Raw genomic sequence first — 23,446 nt, 5'->3', positions numbered from 1 at the left:
GGTTCTCCCCCCACTCCCAGTGCCCTAGGCAAATGCCCCAGTTTGCACACTGACCTGCTAACTTTGCTTCACCTCCCCTTCTGGAATTGGAAGGGAGGCAAAACCAGCCAGCCTGTGCAAAGCCAGCTGCCCTGGTGCCCTCCCCGCCCTACTTTGCCACACACCCTGCGGGGGGGGGGGGAGTGTGTGGGCAGTGGAGCGCAGCTTTCCTCCTGTGTTTCCAATTGAGGCTGGAAATTCAGGAAGAGCTCCCCTTCCGATGCCTCCCAGGACTGCCCCAGAGGAAAGCCCAGCCACCCTGTGCCTCTGGGGCAGTCCTAGGAGGCATGGGGGGTGGTGGAAATAGATCTTCTTCCTGTTTTTCCAGCCGAGGCTAGAAACACAGGAGGAAGATCTATCCCCCCCCATGCCTCCCAGAACTGCCCCAGAGGGGCAGGGTGGCTGGGCTTTCTTCCTGTTTTTCCAGCTGAGGCAGGAAACATAGGAGGAGGATCTGTCCCCCCCATGCCTCCCGGGACTGCCTCAGAGTTGTGGGGTGGCTGGGCTTTCTCCTCCTGTGTTTCCAGCCTTGGCTCTATCCAGATCTATCGTCCCCCCCTCTGCACCTGCCAAAAGGGTCAGAGGCAGGGGCTCTTCCCCACCCCTGCTCCTCTTGGGAGTCTCTTGAGAGGCATGGAGGCAGGGGCTTTCTCCCCGCCGCCCCCATTCTATCCTATGTGTGTCCATTCAATCTTATGGGCCCATAGGACAGAATGGAGTTCTGCCGAGGACACCAAAGGTTCTAGGGCTGTCCCCGTCTGTAATGGGTTCATGGATTGCACCCAAATAGTGCTTGTGAATGGTACCTCCTCCTATTTGAGAGGAGTGACAACTAGAGTGCCTTAAGGATCTGTCCTGGGACCCATTTTGTTTAATATCTTTATAAATGATTTGGATGAAGGAATAGAGGAAATGCTTATTAGATTTGCAGATGATACTAAATTGGGAAGGGTAGTTAGCAAATACGGTACAAGACAGAGTCAAGATCAATACTCCCTCTAAGCTGTGGAGTTTCTTGAGCAAAAATCCTACTTTGTGAGCTACTGGCATTAAATTAGTTTGCTCTGGGGCCATTTTTTCACAAAAATGTGTGAGCCAGAGGCTAAAAATCTGTGATCTAGCTCACATTAATTCAGCTTAGAGGGAACACTGGGCAGGATACAGGATGAACTTGACAAACTGGAAAACTGGGCTAAAACCAATAAAATGAATTTTAACAGGGATAAATGTGTAAAGGTCTTCATTTAGGTAGGAAGGATTCAGTGCATAATTATAGGATGAGGGAGACTTGTCTTGGCAGTAGTATGTGTGAAAAGGATCTAAGACAGCAATCCTAAACAGGTCTACTCTGAATTCTGCTATGGTCTATTCAATAGGGCTTACTCCCAGGAAAGTGTCCTTAGGCTTGCTCTTTAAGGATCTTAGTGGACCATACACTCGCTGCCTATCAGCCCCCACCCTCCCCCATTATTGCCCACTGCATCTCCACACAATTGCACTAAATGGGTGTCCTGAGAGTCCCCCCGGCCACAGAGCCATGCCCTTGGGACGGCCATGAGCAGAGTGTGCGGGGGATACAGGGGGCTGGGGCAAGGTGGGAAAAGTAAAAGACATAGGAGACGAGATGGGCATGTTTGGCTAAGTTTTTTTTTTTTTTGTAATAAACAATTTTTATTAGTAACATATGGTAGCAAAACTATCTCTACAATTTATGAAAACTTAAAATGAATGAAAAAACTCTCCACCCCATATCTTACTTTTCCCCCTCCCCTCTCGCCGTTGCTTGACCCCCGCCAGTGTTATTTACTTAAAGGAAACAAATATTAAAGGTACACTTAACTATTAAAGAAAAAAACCCCCAACAGTTATCTTCTTATTTTAAAAAACCTTAATCATTATCAAAGATTGTCCAATGTCCTTTTATTTTCCACTCTTTTTCTATGTATCTTCTGAATTTCTTCCACTCCAACTTAAAAAGTTCCAAATCATAGTCTCTTAATTTTCTTGTTAATTTGTCCATTTCACTCCACGACATAACTTTTGTAATCCAATCCCATTTCTCTGGTATTTTTTCTTGCTTCCACAGCTGTGCATATAATGTCCTAGCAGCTGAGAGCAAGTACCATATTAAAGATCTGTCTTCTTTTGGAAATTTTTCCATTTGTAATCCCAGTAGAAAAGTCTCTGCCACTTTATTGAATTCATATCCCAAAATCTTAGAAATCTCTTGCTGAATCATTTGCCAAAACATTTTAGCCCTTTCACAAGTCCACCACATATGGTAGAAAGAACCTTCATGCTTTTTACATTTCCAACACCTATCTGGCATCTTGTTGTTCATCTTTGCTAATTTTTTTGGAGTCATATACCATCTATACATCATCTTAAAGCAGTTTTCTTTAATACTATGACATGTTGCGAGCTTCATAGAATTTTTCCACAAATATTCCCAAGATTCTATCTTTATTTCTTTATTTACATTGATTGCCCATTTTATCATCTGAGATTTCACTACTTCATCTTCTGTAGACCATTGTAAAAGTAATTTGTATACTTTTGAAATTAATTTCTCATTATCTCCAAGTAGAACTCTTTCCATTTCTGTTTGCTCCTTCCTTATTCCTTCAGTTTTGATATCATTCTCCACCAAACTTTTTATTTGTTGCATTTGAAACCAATCATACTTATAACTCAGTTCTTCTGCAGTTTTCAGTTCTATTTTTCCACTTTGTATTTTTAGTAGCTGATTGTATGATAGCCGTTTTTCTTCGGCTGTTTTAGCCGTTATCTTTATCACTTCGGCTGGCACTATCCACAAAGGTCTCTCTCATCACCATATTTCTTATACTTTATCCATACATTTAGTAGATTACTTCTTATATAATGGTGAGAGAAAAGGGCTTGGCTAAGTTTATTGATCTGCAAGCCGGGAGAGCAAGCTCACGCATGGAGGTTCCTGGTTCCCGCAGTCTGAGATGCTGTTGCCGGAGGATGCACCAACAGCTGCTGGGCTGATGGGACCGGCTGGCTGTGCTCCGGCAGCTGCAGAAGCTGGAGTGCAGCGCACATACCTGAAAGACAGAGAGATGTGGGGGAGCCTTGCCAGCTGCAGGCATAGGACTCCACCCCTGGGCGAGCCTGCAGGGAGCAGGGCGAGCGCCCCGGCTGCCTCTGATGGGGCCATTCCACACAATTCCAGCTTTCCTGCATAATGGGCCAGCTGACTCGCAGCTGCAGCGGGGGCCGGCACGAGTGGCAGGACCTGCCCTAGATGGCGAGTTGCTGGCTGGGCTGCAGAAAGCTGGGACATGTGTTACACTCCCTTCGCGCCAGCACGGGGATGACCAAGACACGGGGTGGGGGGGCCGCCAGTGTAATGGATGGCCAGGGCGCAGCCCCACATGCACATGTGCAGTGGCTGGCACCCTAGCTGAAGCCGCAACCACGTTGGACGGTCTTGGGGGCTGGGAGCTGTGGGGACTCCTAGCCAAACTTACCCATCCATGCGGGGGGCTCTGGAAGCAAGACCTGTTAGGACTGGGAAGCAAAAGTGGTTAAACAGACAGCCCAAACTTTGCTTACCTCCCCCCCAGTCCAGCTGCTCTAACTTTACTAACATCCTTCTCTGTGCCGTTTCCTCCACCAAGTGCATCCCTCCTCATACTAAGTCCACACAGCACGGCCCTCCAGAGCAGAATGCTGTGCCACGCGCCCTGCCTCCCTGGGGAGTTGTTTGTGGCAGGAGTTGAAACCTTTGTGGGGTGGGCAATGATTGGGTGTAGGAGGGGGGCTGTGGCCAGTCCGGAGCGGGAGGGGATTGGTGGGGTGATAACACAGCTCCCAAACGGGTTTGTGCGCTGCTGCGCCGGCACCGCTGGCGTGTGCTTTGTGCTTCCACTAGTGCCTATGGGGTACGCCAGCATTTTTGCATGGCGCAGGTTTGCGCCTGGTGGGGGGGGCATTCCCACATCGAAAGCTCTCTGGGAGCTGACCAGCAGTGGCCACACCCCTGGGTCGGCCCCCTCCTGCGCCAAAGTGCCGCCCTGTGCCTCTGCTGCACGCCAAGTGCGGCTCAGCAGTGGTGGCATGCTGCGACAGCTGGAGAGTGGCGCACGCCCCGTTTCTGCCAGCATGGAGGATACGCCAGAGTAGGTCTCCCTACCACTGATGTAGCGGTAAGTCTGCTTCCACAGCGCTTTCAGCCCCCCTCCTCCTGATTGTGCTGTAACTATATGAGACTATTGCTAGTCTCAGATCATTATTGGTAATCTCAGATCACAACATGGAAAAAGTTTAAAAGGAGCTGCACAAGGTTTAATTCCCTGCTAGTATTGACTTGAATGAGGGATTGGAGGAGAGGCAAACAGCAGCATCCCCAGTGCAAAAAAATAAAAATAAAATTCAGTGTTGTATGCAAACAAAATAAAGGGGGGATATTAGGACAAGCTGCCACAAACCTCCTCTTCTGGCCACTCCAACAGGCAGACAGGCAGGATGTACCGCCTTTTCACCGTTATGAGAGTGAAAAATTTACTTTCCAAGGCCTTGGCTTTCCACTTTCTAGGTTTGTTCTGAGATGTATCCATGCTCAATTCAGTAAATCTAAACCAAGTTTGTTAGCTTAGGGAGTGTTGCATAGCATAAATCACTCAAATACAGGAAATAAATATAACACAAATAAACCTTACTGTTGCTATCTAAAAATCTGCCTAAGACTTTAGAACTTGCTATCTTCAAGCATCCCAGAATAGCATTCTTTAGTCATCCTCACCTGTCCTACAAAGTATATCCAAGCTCAACTGGTGTAGTATGGGGGCATGCCAGCATGAAATAATAGAAATATGAGGCTACTATATGTGTTCAGAAGTCCTCTCTTACAGCAAACGATGCCTCACTCAGCCACTCAACAGCTAATCAGAACCAAATAATTAATTTGTGTTTCAGCTGTGAGAAAAAAAGCTAGAGAGGACAGAACCATCACCCAAGGTTGAAACTCAGGGAATGAAAACTGCTCAAAAAGAGCCCTTCTGAGTAAGCCAGAATCCAAAGAACACTCAGAGTTCTAAACCAAAGTTCAACCATCTTATTAGAACCTGGAACTCAAGTTATCAAGTTCATTACACAGGGGATTGTCAGAGTGGAATGAAATTGACATGGGAGGTAAAGAGAGAGAGAGACTTGGTTGGGAAGCTTAAAGCTTTGAAAACATTTTTCCCTTTAATGATTTAGTGAACAAAGGTGTGTGTGTGGGGAATCATTTTTGCAGTCTCTCTGGATGCCTAACATTAAAATATGAGCGACAGAGTTAAATTTCTAAACTAGGAAGAAGTATAATACAACTTAAACTCACCTAAAGTGAAAATTTTATATTCGGATCAACGCATACTGCTTACGATAAAGCAGTATGCATTGATCCGAATATAAAATTTTCACTTTGGGTGTGTTTAAGTTGTATTATAATTATTTCTGTATACTCTGGGGAGTTGTGGACAAATTGTATGATTTTTAAAATATTATACTAGCTCCATGAAGCAGTATTTATGAGAGATCTGGCTGAAGAAGGATTGAAACTGTGAGAAGTCATAGGAAAATGGTCCCACATTCTCTCTTTTGGAACCTTGGACTCCTTTGCTGCAATTTGGATCATCAAGGGTTCTGTGTAACATTGAAATATTACTGAGGCAATACTAGCCCATTAGATTTCTTCATGAATATTATTTTATGTTGTCTTTGTACCCTCATTAGAATTGCATTAAAGGACCAGTAACTGAATTCCAGGAAAATGAACACGTAATGTACTGATTTGTGAATTGTTGAACCTATTGTTCAGGGCCTGCAAGACTTTCCTCTTCCGACTGGCTTTCGCTGACGAGGAAAGTAATTGCTAATGAGACCGCCATCATAATAAAGAACAAATAGCAATAGCATTAACATTTTTATTAAATTAATTAATTTTAAACCTATTAGAATTTTTAATGTTGAATGTAACCTGTCTCTGTATAATGGAATGTTACTGTTAGCCGCCCTGAGCCTGCCCCGGCGGGGAGGGCGGTATATAAATAAAATTATCTAATCTAATCTAAAATTACCTAATCTATTGTCTTTGTATAAATATATATGTATGTACACACATGTGTAGTGTGAATGTTGAATAATTTTCCGGTAGATTGTTGCAGCTTATTTCTAGTCATACATCAGCACCTGTATTTTTTGTACCACATAGATGAAGAGAGGCTTGGCTCAGTAGCTCTGCTAGACAATTGAGAAAGTCTGGCACCCCAGGCTATCTCAATCATATTGCAGAGCTACAGAGCCAAGCTCCTCCATTGGCTGAGGCTCCTCCTCCCTTTGAGAAGAGAGAGGGGAAAGAGGGAAAGAGCAAGAGGTTGCTTTGTTCAGCTGCCTCATCACAGGGGAGAAATAAAAAATGGTGACCAAAGCAAACAGGCAACGGAAAAGGAAGCAGACGATGGCCAGTTGCTGGCGGGCCTTATTGGAGCCCTCTGGGGGACAGATTAGGCCCATGGGATGGACTTTTCACACCACTGATTTAGACTGATAACTTCCTTCGGGGGCCAGACGTTTATCCCTTGATGCTTAACAGATCAATCCTAACTTTAAAAGGGGTGCAAAATCTACAGCAGACACATCCCAAGAGGCAATGCAGTTCAGTGCTGGAGCGCAGGCAACCAATATAGTGGTTAGAAGGAACCTATGGCTAAAGCATTGGAAGGTGGACTCTCTCTCAATTTCAGATTAATCTGCAGAATAATAATAAGAAGATGACAAAAAAAGGAGCAAAAGAATTTTGGAGCTCCTGCATCTTTGGCTATAGGTCCAGATTTCAGCAGAGAGTTTTGCCTAACAAATAAGAGATGAACCAACAAAACAGAGACCAGTCACCTGGCTATATGGTTGCGGGGTCAACCCTACCAGTTTCCTCACATCTGGATGTAGTCTATGACTGACCAGTGGGTACTCTCCATCATCTGGAAAGGACACTGGATAGAATTTCCCTTCTCGTCACATTGCTTCTGTGCTTCCCCACTTCCCAAGACAAAGCAGAGACACTTTCTTGTATCATGACTCACAACTGCACATAGGGGCAGTTAAACTGGTGTCCTTAGAACAGCATTTCCATGGGATTTATTCCATTCTATTCATAGTCCCCAAAAGATCCAGGGATTAGAGCGCAATTCTAAATCAAAAAGAATTGAAGCCTTGGGTAAAGAAGCACAAGTTCCAGTTTGAATCATTTCACTGCATTCTGCAGAGTATTCAGCAGGATGATCGCATGACATCCTTAGTCCTTCAAGATGCTTACCTAAATATTCAAACTTCCAAACAGTTCTTCCCTTTTAGATTTTCAGGGCCAGCATTTCTAATACAAGGCCTTACCCTTTGGGCTGTCATCATCTGCAAGGATGTTTACCAAGGCCCTAACAGCCGACCTATGACAACAAGGAGTTCACCTTTATCCTTATCTCAACAGTGTCCTCCGCAGAGCCAAGGAGAAGGTTAGGTAGGACACCAAGTCTAGTATGCAGTCTCTTCAGGCACATGACTACCTGATCAATGTGTTAAAAAAAAAAATCATCTCACACCTTCCAGAGACATAGTTCACTTGCAGGCTAGGATTCAGATGAAAATGGTCAAAATGTTTCTACCTACAAAGAAGCAGGTAAAATTGTTGGAAGGGATGAAAGAAACCCATCAGAGGTCGGTGGACCTCAGGCACTGGTTGACATTATTGGAGCTGATGTAGTTAATAGATCCGCTTCCACACTAGGCCTTAACAATGGACTCTTCTTCCTTATAATAAGGACACGCACATACACAAAAGGGAGCACAGATAAGTTTAGATATTATTATTGTTGTCATTGTTGTTATATTCAGCTTCATTAATTTCCCCATCCTGGCCTGTACCAGGCTCTGGGCAATGTACAGCATATAATAAAACATTATATAATTAAAAGCAACACATAAGTTAGTTAAAATATTAAAACTCAGATGACACTATAGGTTTGTCTACATCCTGGACTGCCAGAGTGTCCTACTGGAGGAGGAAACTTCTCGGGGGGGGGGGGGAGGTGCCAGCCAATGATAAACAGCTGCTGCCCTTAATCAAAAGCCTGGAGGAACATATCTGCCTTACAGGCCCTATAGAAATGCATGAGGTCCTGTAGGGACCTGATGTCATCTGGCAGAGAGTTCACTAGGTTGCAGCCAGGACCGAAAAGACCCTGGCCCTGGTTGAGAACAGTTAGACCTCCCTTTGGCCAGGGATCACCTGAGCATTGTTACCAGTAGAGCACAAGGGTCTTCCAGGGACATACCAGAGGAGATGGTCCTGCAAGTACATTGGTCTCAAACCACTCAAGACCTTAAAAGTCAGAACCAAAACCTTGAATCTGAGTTGGTGCAACACTGGTTGAATGCGTGCTGTCTGTGGTGTTTCCATCAGGACTCATGCAGCCACATTCTGGACCCTATGGAGTTTCCAGGCCAGTCTCAAGGGATTGGCCACTCTGATCCCAATCCTGTCCTTCCCAGCCACAGAACCTCCATCTTTGACAGATTCATCTCCAACCTGCTCTTTCTTGGCCAGATTTTGTGGAACAGTGGCTGACTGGTTGCCCAACAACAGATATAGCTGGGTGTCATTGGCATATTGATGACACCCAACCAAGCCCAAAACACCTTGCTAGCTGGGTGAGGGAGCACAACATCAAGGAGAAGAGTGCCCCCTGTGGAACTGCACATGTCAAGTGATGCTTAGTGGACACATCCTCACCTTGAGCAACCCTCTGTCCCCAACTGTGGAGAAAGGAAGAAAGCCACTGAAGGGCTACCCCACATATTCCCACATCAGCAGGGTGGTGAGTAATAAGATTGTAGTTGACTGTGTCAAATACCATTGTGAGGTCGAGCAACAACAGCGGCACCACCCCAACTTGATCCAGCTGTCTACAGAGGTTGTCTGTCAGGGCAATCAGCACAGTCTCTATCCCATGGCTAGGAAGCCAAACTGGAATGGATCTAGCGTTGATCTTCTCCCCCCTCTCCAAACACAATGAAGTCACTAAGCTAGTGGTCTTCATGACTAAATCTGACCAGGGGAGTCAGTTTCCCTGATGGTAATTACAGACACCAGCAGAAGAGAAACACACTGCAAGGAACAGATTGTCCAAGGCAGATGGAGCCAGTTGGAAATGAACAGTATGAACTGACTGAAACTTGGGTGATCAGAGTAGCACTGATTGTCTTCCAGAACCTATCAAGGAACAAGTATGTGCTAGTGCAATACTATGGTGAAGGTGCACATCAATCAGCAAGGAGGCAGCAGGAAGTCCAAAATCCTGTTCAGACATAAATTCGGTAGGTCTGAAAATAGAATACAGTCCCAAGCCTGAAGCTGAGCAGAAAGGATTTAGATCCAGGAGAATGGAGTCTAAACAAAAAGATCTGCCAGCAAAATCACACTTTGTTTCAGGATTTCTATCTCAGATCTTTTTACATCAAACAACAATCAAGTCGCCAGTTTTCTAACCAGTTTCTATGACCTCAGGGCAGAGGACCAGGAACAGGGGTTGAATTCCAGCATGAGCTCCTTTGCATATTAGGCCACACAACCCTGATGTAGCCAATTCTCCAAGAGCTTACAAAAAAGGGCCTTGTAAGCTCTTGGAGGATTGGTTACATCAGGGGTGTGTAACCTAATATGCAAAGGAGCTCCTGCTAGAATTCCACCCCTGACCAGGATGCATGTACATGCCATTGACCCAGTGGTCAGCTGTACGCCTTCTCTCCAACCACGCTGATCAGTTGAAGCCTGAACAAAGTGTCAAAGGAGGTGATTTTCCAATGTCTTGTTATACTGAATTAGACCATTGGTCTTTCAAGGTTTATATTGTCTACTCAGCAAGTCTCCAGCATCCCAGGTCTTTCACCTGCCACCTGATCCTTTTAGCTGAAGATGCTGGGGACTGAATCTGGGACCTTTTGCATGCCAAGCAAATGCTCTTCCACTGAGCCATAACTCCTTCCTAAACGCACACATATGAACATGCATGAAGATGTGTTTGGAAGCTGTCATTGAACTGGGGTTGTGTTAGGTAATTCAGATTTGTTTAATTAGGATAGTCTGATCTATTGGTGAGGAATGCTGTTATGGAGATTAGTTTTTTATTTGTCAGAATGTTACCACATCAGAATCTTCTTGTAGATGATTGATCTATTGAGAAGTCTTTTGTAATAACGGATAGTTAAGGCTTGGCTTAAAGTGTGATGAAATTAATCATGGTCTAACAGGTTAGTAAGACAAGATCTTCCCTTACAGAACCCATGCTGAGTCTTCCTCAATAACTTTTGTTCATCAATGTGCCTACTCATTCTCTCTTTGATAATGGTTTCTACCAACTTTCCTGGTATTGAAGTCAGACTGACTGGTCTGAAATTTCCTGGATCTCCTCTGGAACTAGGGCTGTGCATTCAGTTCAGCCGAACCAAATAGACTGCCGAATACCCCCTGATTCGGAAGTATACGGCATCGTATACTTCCAAATCCAATTTGCAGGGATTATACGGGAGCGGTATACGGCTCCTGTATACTTCCGAACCAATATTCGGAAGTATTCGGAAGTCAATGTAAAGGGCAGGAAAGGAGCTTCTGCAGCCTCAGGGAAGCTGCTTGCCTCCTTTCCTGCCTTTGGAAGCCTTTTCCCGCCTCTCCCATAGCCTCCCTGGGATGAGGGAGGGGGAGAGGAGCCCCAGCAGCCAATCCAAAGCATGCATTTGCAAAATGCATTGCAAACGCATGCTTTGGAGGTCTGTTATGTAGCTGATGGCTGGGCTAAATCCCCCAGTCATCAGCAACATTGTTGTTCTTTTGTTTACTTGGGTATCCAAGTAAACACTGTCCTCTGGCCAATCACAGAGCAGTGGTATTTTTTGAAACTGCTCTGTGTAGGGTCAGAGAACCTTTTTAAGGAGTCTGCCTGGCTGGACTCCATTCCATTGCTGCTGTGTTGGTGTGTGAGAGAGATTGTGCTGCGCTGGCCCTTGGTGTTGCACCTCAGCTGCTGCTGCTCTCTCTCAGCCTTGCCTGACCTGACTGGAGAAGAGAAGACATCTAAGGTAAGACAGTCTTGGGGTTCTTGTTTTTATTTTAGTTAGGATAAATGTAAAAGGACTTTTTAAGACTCAGAGTCCCTTTACCTATCCAGATTTGGGTGGGTGGGTAGCTTATTTGGGGTTAGGGGTTTCTGCTGGGGGTGGGGGCCTGGGGTGGGGAAGTTGCCAATTTGCCTATATCTTACTTTAGTGAGAGGACTTTTAAAAGTGCAATGTCCTTTACTTTTCCTGATTTGGGTGGCTTGGATTTCTTGGGGTTAGGGTGAAGGTTTTTTTGTGGGGAGGGGTAGGTAAAGTTCCTGTATTGTTAAAAGACAAGTTTTTTACTGTTTTAAAAGGATTCTGTGATTGATTTGTTGCTGCTGTGTTGTGCTGCTGTTGTTCCTTTTCTCTTCTGGTCCTGATTCTTGGGGGGGGGGGCGGCTGTTTGGCCTAATTTTTATTGTTAAAACATCAGTTTTTAAACAGTTGAGTTTGTTGGCCTTTTCTCAGTTGGATTTGTTTGGCTCTGTTGCTGTGGGTTTTGCATCTTGTCCTGTTGTCCCTTTTCCTGGTTCTGGTTTTTGGGGCGTGGGGGGGTGTTGACTGATTTGGCCTGAGGTTTGTTATTGTTAAAAAGGTCAGTTTTTTAACAGTTGAGTTGGTTGGCCTTTTCTCAGTTGCATTTGTTTGGATCTGTTGTTGTTGGTTTTGCATTCTGTCCTGTTGTCCCTTTTCCTGGTTCTGGTTTTGGGGGTGGTGGTGTTAAAAATTAAGTTTCTTTCTGTCACGTTTTGGGTTTTTTTATTTCCTCTGGTTGGTGTGAGGGGGTTGGTGTGTGGGCTGTGTGGGGTGGGTCACTTTCATGTTTTTATAGAGTTACTTTTGGAGTCTGAGGGTGCTTTCGGTTTGGTTAGGGCCACTAAATAGGCTGCCCCACTAATAAGGGTGTTTTTAGGGATTGTGTTTTTTGAAATTTAAACAAACCTGATCCAGTTTAGGGCTTTATCTTCTTTCAAAATTCAACTAGGCCAGATAGGAGCAATTTTAAAAGATTTTAGGTTTCTCATAAAAGGCAGTGTGACTACTAGGCCACATCAGGCTCCCTTTTAAAGAGACTAGGGTTGCAGTGCATCTTGCTTTCAGCCACTGAAAGCTGGTGCATCCTTAGATTTCCATAGGAAAAACCACAGCTTCTCTCTAGTTATAGGGGACCCCTGATTTCTAGTTTGCAAGGAAATCCGGTTTGTCCCAGGATTTAGTTAGGAGACGTTTAACTAGGAGGATATAAAAAGGATTGCCTTCATCTCAAGGTAGACTTTTAAAAATTGTAGCCAGGTAGAGGCGGGATCACCTGGTCTCCTAAACTCTACCAGACTACTATCCCAACCCAAAGAAGGACAGGTTAGGGACCAAAAAAACAAACAAACAAGTTTCGGTCGGAAGGTTTTTAAAAAGAAGTCAGAGCACCTGTTGGTTCAAGGTACAGTGTAGTGAGTTAGGTTTGTAAAAAAAACCACTCTCAGTTCAGGTTGTGTGAGACTGGCCAAGGGTGACATGAGTGACAGGCAGCAGAAGAGGGGCCCTGGGGGCAAGGCCAAAGAGAAGACTAGAGGGGTGGAGGGGAGGACCCAGGTTTCTCCCCCACCTGAGTGTAGGGCCACTCCATAGCTGCCTTCCAGCATTCCGACCTCTGGCCAGAGTGTGATGAAGAAGGCCCGCCTTGGGTCCTTCATCGAGGCTGCTGGGGCACCCCCAGCAGAGGTACCATTAGGTGCTGGCACTGAGAAGGGTCTGCTGCTCGGGCAGTCTTTCCTCCAGCTGATGTCGCTCGGCCTCAGAAGCCGGAAGAAGGGCAGCAAGAAAAGCCCTCTTTGGAGATGAGCTTTTGGGACAGTTTTCTGTCCAAAACGATCACCCCAAGGAGAGCGCAGAGTGTCGTGCAGGAGCTAAAGGAGAAGCTGGTTAAGGAGGACCAGCCCCCTTCTTCGGTTCCTTCAGGCCCCAGCAGTCCTTCAGGGGATGGCCAGGAGGGGAGGCCTCATGGGGTGGAGGGGGAAGAAATGAAGACACACAAGGTGCCTCCATCTCCGCCCACTTCCCCCGGCGGCCAGCTCCTCCTGCCACCCCGAGACACGATGTGTCTGCCCTGAGCATGTCACAGGAGGTGGCTCCATACACCCAAGCTGCTGGTCAGCTTGGGCATCCGTACACCTCTGAAGTCTGGAAGCATTTTTGACTTATGGAGGATCCATGCTATGTACAGTGCCAGCAGGGCCCAGATCAGTCATGGGCAGGACCCTGCCCACCTGACTCCCGGGGGGATGCGGAACCACCTGCGGAAGCACTACCAGGTGGTGCTTCTTAAGGAGGAGAAGCAGGCTGGTGCTGGGGTGCTCAAGCGGCCAACACCACCCAGCCAGGAGGCCCGTCCCACCGCAACTACCTCCAGAGCGCTCCAGGAGAGTTCCGCAACACGGCAGGGACACCAGGCATCTCTGCCTGAGATGTTTGGTGGGGGTGTCACCTGTGCCAAGAGGAGGAATCAGGTACAGCAGGAGGGTGATCGCCTGGAACCTTGCCAGGTCGGTCGCCCATGGGCTTCCATTTTCAGTGGTCGAGAATCCTGATGGGTAACGGCAACACACACTGGAACTCCACCTGTGCCATGCTGGAGCACATGGTGGAGCAGAGAGCAGCCCTGGATGCCTTTGTCTCTGAGATGAGGGTCTTTTGGGATGAGAACCGTCTCACCCAAGAGGATTGGGTAGTCATTTCTCAGACTGTGGAGATTCTTGGGCCCTTCAAGACCCACACAGAAATGCTCTCATCTGATATGGCGAGCATCACACTGGTCGTCCTCATGGTCCACATGGCCTGTGAGGACCTGTCCTCATTTCTAGTGCCAGCTCAAGGCCGTACAGACGTTCTTCCAGCAGTGCGCACCCTGGTTGTTAGGCTGCAGGAAGGGCTTGAGGCCCACTTTCAGACTTTCACCCAGAATAAGGTCTACATGATGGCGATCAGGTTAGGCCTGCGCCTTAAGGGCACTATCACCGAGCGGGCCAATGAGCTCTCCCAGAAGGTTGAGCGCTGCAGAGTCAGGGTGGGCCCAGTGCCGGTAGCTGAGGAGGAGAGGGGTGGAAGCAGTTCATCTGCTGCTTCCACTGCTGTTCATCCCCAACCTCCCTGGCTAGGCAGTGTTTCCCACCAGACTCACGCCAAGAATAGTGCCGAGATGACACTCATCGGGTGGCTCGTTGGCCCCTCTGGGAGCGGTAGGATCCTGAGAGCGGAGACAGGTGCTGCGATGATGAGAGACTATCTTTCAGAGCCCAACGAGTCGCAAGAAACGTCTCCTTTGGATTACTGGGTCGCGAAGGAGGCGGTCTGGCTGGCCTTTTCCTCCATGGCCAAGGCATTCCTCTCATGCCCACTGACGAGCGTGCAGAGCGAGTGTGTCTTTTCATATATGGGCGACATTGTCTGCCCACATAGACGTCACCTACAACCCTGGACAGTTGAGCAGTTGGTCTTCCTGAAGGTCAACTTGCCTCTGTTCGGCTCCCCGAACATAGACTTTGAGAGTGAATGAAGTGAGCACCTACTTGTGCCTGTATCCTCTCTTGGTCCGCGCTTGGAAAGTGGTTGTAAAACGCTCCCCCACTAAACATAGACTAGAGTCCAAAGAAAGCCCAAAAACTCACTCACAAATTGATTGGCAGTGCACCCCACCACCCCTCATCCATCCCCAAACCAAAAGTGAATGCTGATTTAAAATCTGCAAAGCAATCCAAATTTCCCCAGTCCCCATCCACACATGCCTAATAATACTGAAAGAGTCATTGCAGCCCCCAACTGTACCCAACAGGCCCAACCAGGATAACCCAGTTTTTTTTCAGGGGCAGGAGGAAGAAAGAGGGAGGTGCCAGTGATGATGACAGCCAGCCAGCAGCCATACCAATGCTGAGGTCCCTCTAATGGGACAGTGATAGGTGGGGTGTTGCTGCTGAGCTGAGAGAGAAGGAATGGTTCCCTTCCTCTCACACAATCTGAGGCCCTCCCAGTGATCTTCCTCATTGGGGGTGCAACTCCGGCTCGCCTCCTCGTGGTGCACCCTGGGTAACGCAAAAGAGCCTGGACCAGCCAACCATCCATCACTCAAGGTAAGTCTAAATGCTTCTTGCTTTGTGTCAGATACAGAATGATGTAGAGCTAGGTGTGGTCCACCGCTTCTCTTGTTTGAAAATTGTGTTGTTTGGGGCAGGGCTGGAGAGCTGACATCTGTAGTTTGCGCATTCTGTGGCAGGGAAACTGGCATCTGGGTGAGAGACCCAGAACCAGCATGCTTGTTGTGCTTGGCCAATTCTCCCCGCGTTGTTTGGGGCAGGGCTGGAGAGCTGGCATCTGTAGATTGCACGTTCTGTGGCAGGGAAGCTGGCATCTGGGTGAGATACCCAGAACCAGCATGCCTGTTGTGCTTGGCCAGCTCTCCCCGCGTTGTTTGGGGCAGGGCTGGAGAACTAGCATCTGGGTTTGCTGCAGGCAGGTCTGATTGTGTTTTGTGTGGCAGTGACATTGGCAACTGGGTTTATATTGGTTCCAGGCCAGCAGAGTCCATAGAGTAGATAGATGGATATAGTGCATTTGGGTCCTATAGAGATTCTCTGGTGTGGTTAGGTTTGGCATTGGGTGCCCCAGGAATTGGACTCCCTGGTCCAATTTTTTTGGGGGGCCTTGTGGGTTTTGTGTGGGACAGTGCCCTGAAGCTGCACAGCACTTTGGAGGGCTCTCCTCAAAACCCCCTGCTCCCCAGAGCCACTTTTCCCACGATAATTACAGTGTGGGAAGTGGCTCTAATTGTTTTTTTCTCACCACTGGGAACAAAGTTCCTTTTGGGGTGCCCACAAATGGATGCAGTCTTTTTGGGCCAGGGGGCTTGCATGCAGAGGAGTCCCCTGAAGCTGCCCTGGGGCCTCTCCCTCAAACCCCCCTCTGACCAGAGCCACTTTCCCCACAGCAATTATAGCGGAGGAAGTGGCTAATTGGGCTTTCCCCAGTGTTGGTGGCAATGGGCCTTTTGGGGTGCCCAAAGACAGGGACCCCCTGGCCCAATCTTTTTGGGACTTGGGGGTTTTGTAGGGGAGAGTCCATTGCAGGTTCCATGCAGTTTTGGGGGCTCTCCCTCAAACCTCCTGTCCCCCAGTAGCCTCTGATTATGCCCTATGTTGCCATTGATTTCAATGGCCCATAGGATATAATGGTGGGATAGGGGCACCCTCTTTGGGTGTCCCTGGAATGGGAACCCCTGGCTCAATCTTTTTGGAACTTGGGGGGTTCGTAGGGGACAGTCCCTTGCAGGTCCCCTGCAAATTTGGGGGCTCTCCCTCAAACCCCCTCCCCTCCAGGCGGCTTCCAATATACCATATTTTGCCATTGATTTCAATGGCCATAGGGTATAATGGGGGCGTATATTCGGAAATAGCTGTATACCTCCTGTATATACGGCTGTTCCGAATACTGGTATTCAGAAATATATGGTATTCCGAATATGTTGGCCCCGTATATTTCCGAATCCGATTAATTCTGATTTTTTTTTTGGCACACCCCTATCTGGAACCCTTTTTAAAGATGGGGTGACATTTGCTACCTTCCAGACAGGCAGGTTCAGGTGCACTGGAGGTGTCCCAAACTGTGCCACCCCAAACTGGAGTGGCCATATCCCAATTAGATGCTCCCATATATCATATATCATGCAGAAGGCACTTTGGTGCATTCACACAGTTGTTGCATGCCACCTCCTTATTGCAGTTTCTTTTTCCCCCCTTTCATTTTTAGTGGCCATACACTCATGCGCATGTATGCTCATGCACTCTAGGCAGTTTTTAAAAAAAGAATACTGGTGAGCACCTAGACCAGATTGGCTGGTTCACACCAAGCCACCTTGCTTGCATGCTTCTGCAGTCAGACGTTTGGAAAGATGAATGGAGTGTGGTAGAAGAATTTGCTATCACTTCCCAGTGGTAGCTATTTGATCCATCTCAGAGACATCTGAGGACAGGGTGAGTGTGGGAGCAGGGCCTGTCTGACCTTGCTTTTTTAATCCGCCTGGGGAACATCCTTATTTTGGCTCAAATTGGCCATCTGAATTCAGCCAAAGTGTGAGAGGTCATTGGGAAGGAAGAATAAGATCACCTCTGTATGCGAGAGAAGACAGCTAATTCAGATGAGAGATTGCTCAATTTATATAATTCCTTATAAAAGCACTAAGGAGGTACACTTCTTTTGAAAGATAAATCCGCCCAGTCCTATTAGTCCTAGCAGAGGAACAAGATGAGTAACTCTTGTTGTTCATGCATAAAGAAAGTGATGTCATGGTGGACCTATTTTTAAGCAAACTGGAATGCATGGGTCACAGGTGTTAAACAATATCTCATTCCATTTCTAACTCTGGGGCTTGAACCCTTTCCTCCTGTTAGGCTCTGATGTGGGAACCCTGCTTAAAGAAACAAAGCACAGCAAGGGAACTCATAGCAGAGTAAGCTGTAAAAGGTAAGAAGGACTCCTTTAAGCGGTGGAAAGCTAGTCCGAGTGAGAGTAATAAAAAGGAACACAGGCTGTGGCAAATCAAATGCAAGACTGTGATCAAGCAGGCAAAAAGGGACTATGAGGAACATATTGCAAAAAACATAAAGATTTCTTCAAATATATTAGAAGCAGGAAACCAGCCAGGGAGGCAGTGGGGCCCTTGGATGAACAAGGGGTAAAAGGATTACTGAAGGAGGATAGGGAAATGGCTGAGAAGCTGAATGCATTTTTTGCCTCCGTCTTCACTGTGGAAGATGAGAAGTATTTGCCTGCTCCAGAACCACTTATTTTGGAAGGGGTGTTGAAAGACCTGAGTCAGATTGAGGTGACAAGAAAGGAGGTCCTACAGCTGATAGACAAATTAAAAACTAAATAAGTCACCAGGTCCGGATGGCATACATCCAAGAGTTCTGAAAGAACTCAAAGTTGAACTTGTGGATCTTCTGACAAAAATATGTAATCTTTCATTGAAATCTGCCTCCGTTCCTGAGGACTGGAAGGTAGCAAATGTCACCCCCATCTTTAAAAAGAGTTCCAGAGGAGATCCGGGAAATTACAGGCCAGTCAGTCTGACTTCAATACCGGGAAAGTTGGTAGAAACTATTATCAAGGACAGAATGAGTAGGTGCACTGATGAACTCAAGTTATTGAGGAAGACTCAGCATGGGTTCTGTAAGGGAAGATCTCGACTCACTAACCTGTTACATTTCTTTGAGGGGGTGAACAAACATGTGGACAAAGGAGACCCAATAGATATTGTTTACCTTGACTTCCAGAAAGCTTTTGATAAAGTTCCTCATCAAAGGCTCCTTAGTAAACTTGAGAGTCATGGAGTAAAAGGACAGGTCCTCTTGTGGATCAAAAACTGGCTAATTAATAGGAAGCAGAGAGTGAATATAAATGGGCAGTCTTCGCAGGGGAGGACGGTAAGCAGTGGGGTGCCGCAGGGCTCAGTACTGGGTCCCATGCTCTTTAACTTGTTCATAAATGATTTGGAGTTGGGAGTAAGCAGTGAAGTGGCCAAGTTTGCAGATGACACTAAATTGTTCAGGGTGGTGAGAACCAGAGAGGATTGTGAGGCACTCCAAAGGGATCTGTTGAGGCTGGGTGAATGGGCGTCAACGTGGCAGATGAGGGTGTAATGCACATTGGGGCCAAAAATCCCAGCTACAAATACAAGTTGATGGGGGGTGAACTGGCAGAGACTGACCGAGAGAGATCTTGGGGTCATGGTAGATAACTCACTGAAAATGTCAAGACAGTGTGCGATTGCAATAAAAAAGGCCAACGCCATGCTGGGAATTATTAGGAAGGGAATTGAAAACAAATCAGCCAGTATCATAATGCCCCTGTATAAATCGATGGTGCGGTCTCATTTGAAATACTGTGTACAAGTCTGGTCATTGCATCTCATAAAGGATATTATAGCATTGGAAAAAGTGCAGAAAAGGGTAACTAGAATGATTAAAGGTTTGGAACATTTTCCCTATGAAGAAAGGTTGAAATGCTTAGGGCTCTTTAGCTTGGAGAAACGTCGACTGCAGGGTGACATGATAGAGGTTTACAAGATAATGCATGGGATGGAGAAAGTAGAGAAAGAAGTACTTTTCTCCCTTTCTCACAATACAAGAACTCGTGGGCATTCGATGAAATTGCTGAGCAGTCGGGTTAAAACGGATAAAAGGAAGTACTTCTTCACCCAAAGGGTGATTAACATGTGGAATTCACTGCCACAGGAGGTGGTGGCGGCTGCAAGCATAGCCAGCTTCAAGAGGGGGTTAGATAAAAATATGGAGCAGAGGTCCATCAGTGGCTATTAGCCACAGTGTGTGTGTGTGTCTGTGTGTATGTATATATATATATATATATATATATATATATATATATATATATATATATATATATATATATAGACTGGATGGGCCATTGGCCTGATCCAACATGGCTTCTCTTATGTTCTTATCAACAGTAAAGAAGGGGAAAGCTCACTCCCATACCAGTTCACTTCTGCTTATTCCTGCTCAGCAAGTGACAGTTTTAATTAACTTTGCTATCAGAGGCATCTGTTGACCTTAGCTACTGTGGCTTTTATTACTCCTATCTGATCGGAAGGAAAAGATATCCAGTCATCATTGTTACTACCATGGTTGTTTACTTTATTTTCTAGATTTATTAGCTGTTTTTCAGAATTTCAAAGCAGCATCCAGCTGATAAAATCCAGTAATCACAGGGCTTTTCAGTGATGGTACTAGCTGGTACTGCCTTACCAACACTAGCTTTTTTGCCAGATGGAAATTTAAGCAGAGCCTCCCCAGAGGATCACCAACTGAAGCTGGTGTGTAACAGCAGAGACTCAATTACTCTGAACAATTAAGAAAGATACTTTTGTACATTAATTTCCTACTTTTACATATTTATTGCTCCACTGGTTTCCCCCCTGTAATTAAATCCAAACATATTGTGACCTATAACCTTACCTTGTTGTTAATATTTAGTCTTTACATATGTCAAAACATCTTAAACTGTACACTAATTTGCTGTTCACCTATGTAGAGACATCTGCCTATATATATATATATATATATATATATATATATATATATATATATATATATATATATATACATACATATATATATATACATATATATATATGCTTTCCACATTTTGCCAAGTTATAAGATGTTCTGGGGGCAACAACACTTAGCTGGGTTGATTTGCCTTTGAGGAGAGAGATTACTGCATAGTTACCACGTTGTTTTGTTAAGTACTTTATTTGCAAATGTGTAAATAGTGCACAGGTGTGGAGGCGAAATGCTCTTCTTCAGGACAAAGGGTTGCCAAATTTCCAGGATATTTAGGAGTGTAGTCTGGGTAAGAGAGGGAGCTCAGTAGGGATTGGATGCCATACAGTCCACCCACTGAAGCTGCCATTTTGTCCAGGGAAACTGATGGCTATTGTCTAGAGATCAGTTCTAACTCTGGAATAATTCCAGGATCCTCCTGGAGATTAGCAACTTTACTAGAATAGCAGATCCACCACATGGGACCCTGTTGCCTAGGGTGTCAGAAGCTGGGGTGGTGATGGCAGGGGCCACCCCACTGTACCTTGGCCTTAATGCCACTGCCCAGATTGGCAGACTGGTCTAGAAGTAGGGTTACCAACTCGGCGTTGGGAAATTCTTGGATATTTTGTGGGTGGAGACTGAGGAGGGTGGGGTTTGTGGAGGGGAAGGACTTTAGTAGGGTGTAATGCCATAGAGTCCACCCTCCCAAGTGGCCTGGGGAACTGATCTCTGTCATCTGAAGATCAGTTGTAATTCTGGGAGATCAGGCCCCACCTGGAGATTCCACAGAAAATAAAATAAAAATGTGGTATAACTAAGAAATTTATACTGGGGAGTAGCTATCATCATCCCCATATATTAAAAAGGTAGCAAAGAAGATCCAGACAACTATAGGCCAATCAGCCTGTTAAGTGTAACAAGCAAGCTATATGCTAGACACCTTCTGTGGAAATGTAGACTGGCTTGAGAATGATTTTTGCCTATGTGAGGAACAGATTTGCTTCAGAGAAGGTTATGCCTTATTGAACCACTGCATGCTGTTGGACCACTTGATTGTAAAATATTCCTCAAACTCAAGTGTGCCATTTTATGCTGCATTTCTAGACCTGAAGTCAGCCTTTGACTCCATCTCTAGGATCATCCTATGGGATAAATTAAGAATCACCAACATTGACAGACAGTTGTTATTTCTTATTCAGGCCTTTTATGAACAAACAACCATCTGGGTCAAATATTTCCATCAAGGCTATTTGACAGATCCCATTTCTACCAACAAAGAGGTTAAGCAAGGATGCCTCCTGACCCCCTACTTATTTAACTTCTACACTAATGATTTGGCGTTGTATATAAATAAACCGGAATGCCACCCACCAAAGCTAGGTAACAAACTTATAGCGATGCTCCTTTATGCTGATGATGCTGTTTAACTTTTAAGGACTCCCTTAGGCCTCAGAAGAGCCTTGAAAGCTTTTGCTCAATATTGCCTGGAAAACAACCTAGAGGTAAAAAGGTAAAGGTAGTCCCCTGTGCAAGCACCAGTCGTTTCCAACTCTGGGGTGATGTTGCTTTCACAACATTTTCATGGCAGACTTTTTACGGGGTGGTTTGCCATTGCCTTCCCCAGTCATCTACGCTTTCCCCCCAGCAAGCTGGGTACTCATTTTACCGACCTTGGAAGGATGGAAGGCTGAGTCAACCTGAGCTGGCTACCTGAACCCAGCTTCTGCTGGATCGAACTCAGGTCGTGAGCAGAGAATTCAAGCTGCAGTACTGCAGCTTTACCACTGTGTGCCATGGGGCTCTTACACTAAATTACACTAAAACCAAAGTAATGGTCTTTGGCAAAAGGACACCTAGATCACACCATTGGTACCTAAATTCTATTCCCATTGAACAAGTTTCTTGCTTTAAGTACCTGGGGGTCATGTTTCAAGCGAATGGAAGAAGAAACACCGATCTAAACATGATTACTTCCAATGCCAAAAGGAGTGCTGGGGCTATCCAAAAATTCTACTGGGGCAAAGGGGGTAAATGCATAATTGTGGCCCTTAGATTGTTTAAGGCTAAATCCCTCTGCCAGCTAACATTTGGTGCCCCAATCAATATCACTACAAATTGCAAAAAACTGGAGAGTGTTCAATCAAAAATTTTAAGAACAGTCCTCCAGGTATCCAAGGGCATTCCGAACGCATTAATTAGGATAGAAACTGGCATGTAGACGTGAGTTTTTGGATTCTGGTCATCCAGTTCTGGTTGAAACTTATGTTTTTTCCTAAATGCTTGATCAGTTTAATTCTGGCCCCAAAATGGATTAGGGCTATAGAGGACAGAATTTATTATTACGGCCTTTCAAAACAATACTTCAGTTCTCTTACTTATGATAATGCTAGGGAGATAGTGAAGCAGAGAATATTGGACATTGTCAGACAAAATGACTTTAATAGCTCAATCAAATGGCGAACTCTGACAGAACCAATCAACAGGGTGACCCCGATGCCCTACTTATACCGCTCAACAAATAATGAATATAGGAGAACATTTACTCTTATGAGGTGGGATGTTCTCCCTTCAGCGGTAGTGGAGGGGAGATACAAAAAAGTGCCGTTCCAAGAATGATTATGTTCCTGCTGCAATGATGGTATCGAATCTTTAGTCCATGTCATATTTGACTGTGAGGCTTATAATGATCATTGCAAAGTACTTCCATTTTCCATGGCCATACCTTTTACCAGTAGTCAAAAACTGCAACTTCTTAAGAGTCTTCTTGACAATAAGAACCCTGAGGTTACATACAAATTAGCAAAATTTGGCTGGCTTGCCACAAGAATGAGGAAAACTCTAATAATTCAGTCAGGAAATAGTTAAACTGCTTTGTCAGTCTGTTTGCTGTAACTGCCATGTTCTGTTATATTTGTAGTTTTACAACAGTATTTTATGCCTTTTTATATGCGATTTTATAATCATGCAGTTTTAATTTTGTATGATTTTACTGTTTTAAATGCTGGCTTAGGCTGTGAATAAACTATATATATATACATACACACACACATATATAAACTATATAACATATATCAATACTTGTACAGAAGACATTTACAACTGACCTGAGTATCCTTTTGCAATGGGAACCTGCAATTCAA

The sequence above is a fragment of the Heteronotia binoei genome, chromosome 8 (assembly GCF_032191835.1).
Source record: "Heteronotia binoei isolate CCM8104 ecotype False Entrance Well chromosome 8, APGP_CSIRO_Hbin_v1, whole genome shotgun sequence".
In the NCBI taxonomy this organism is placed as follows: domain Eukaryota; kingdom Metazoa; phylum Chordata; class Lepidosauria; order Squamata; family Gekkonidae; genus Heteronotia; species Heteronotia binoei.
Note: the sequence above shows the minus strand (reverse complement) of the source record.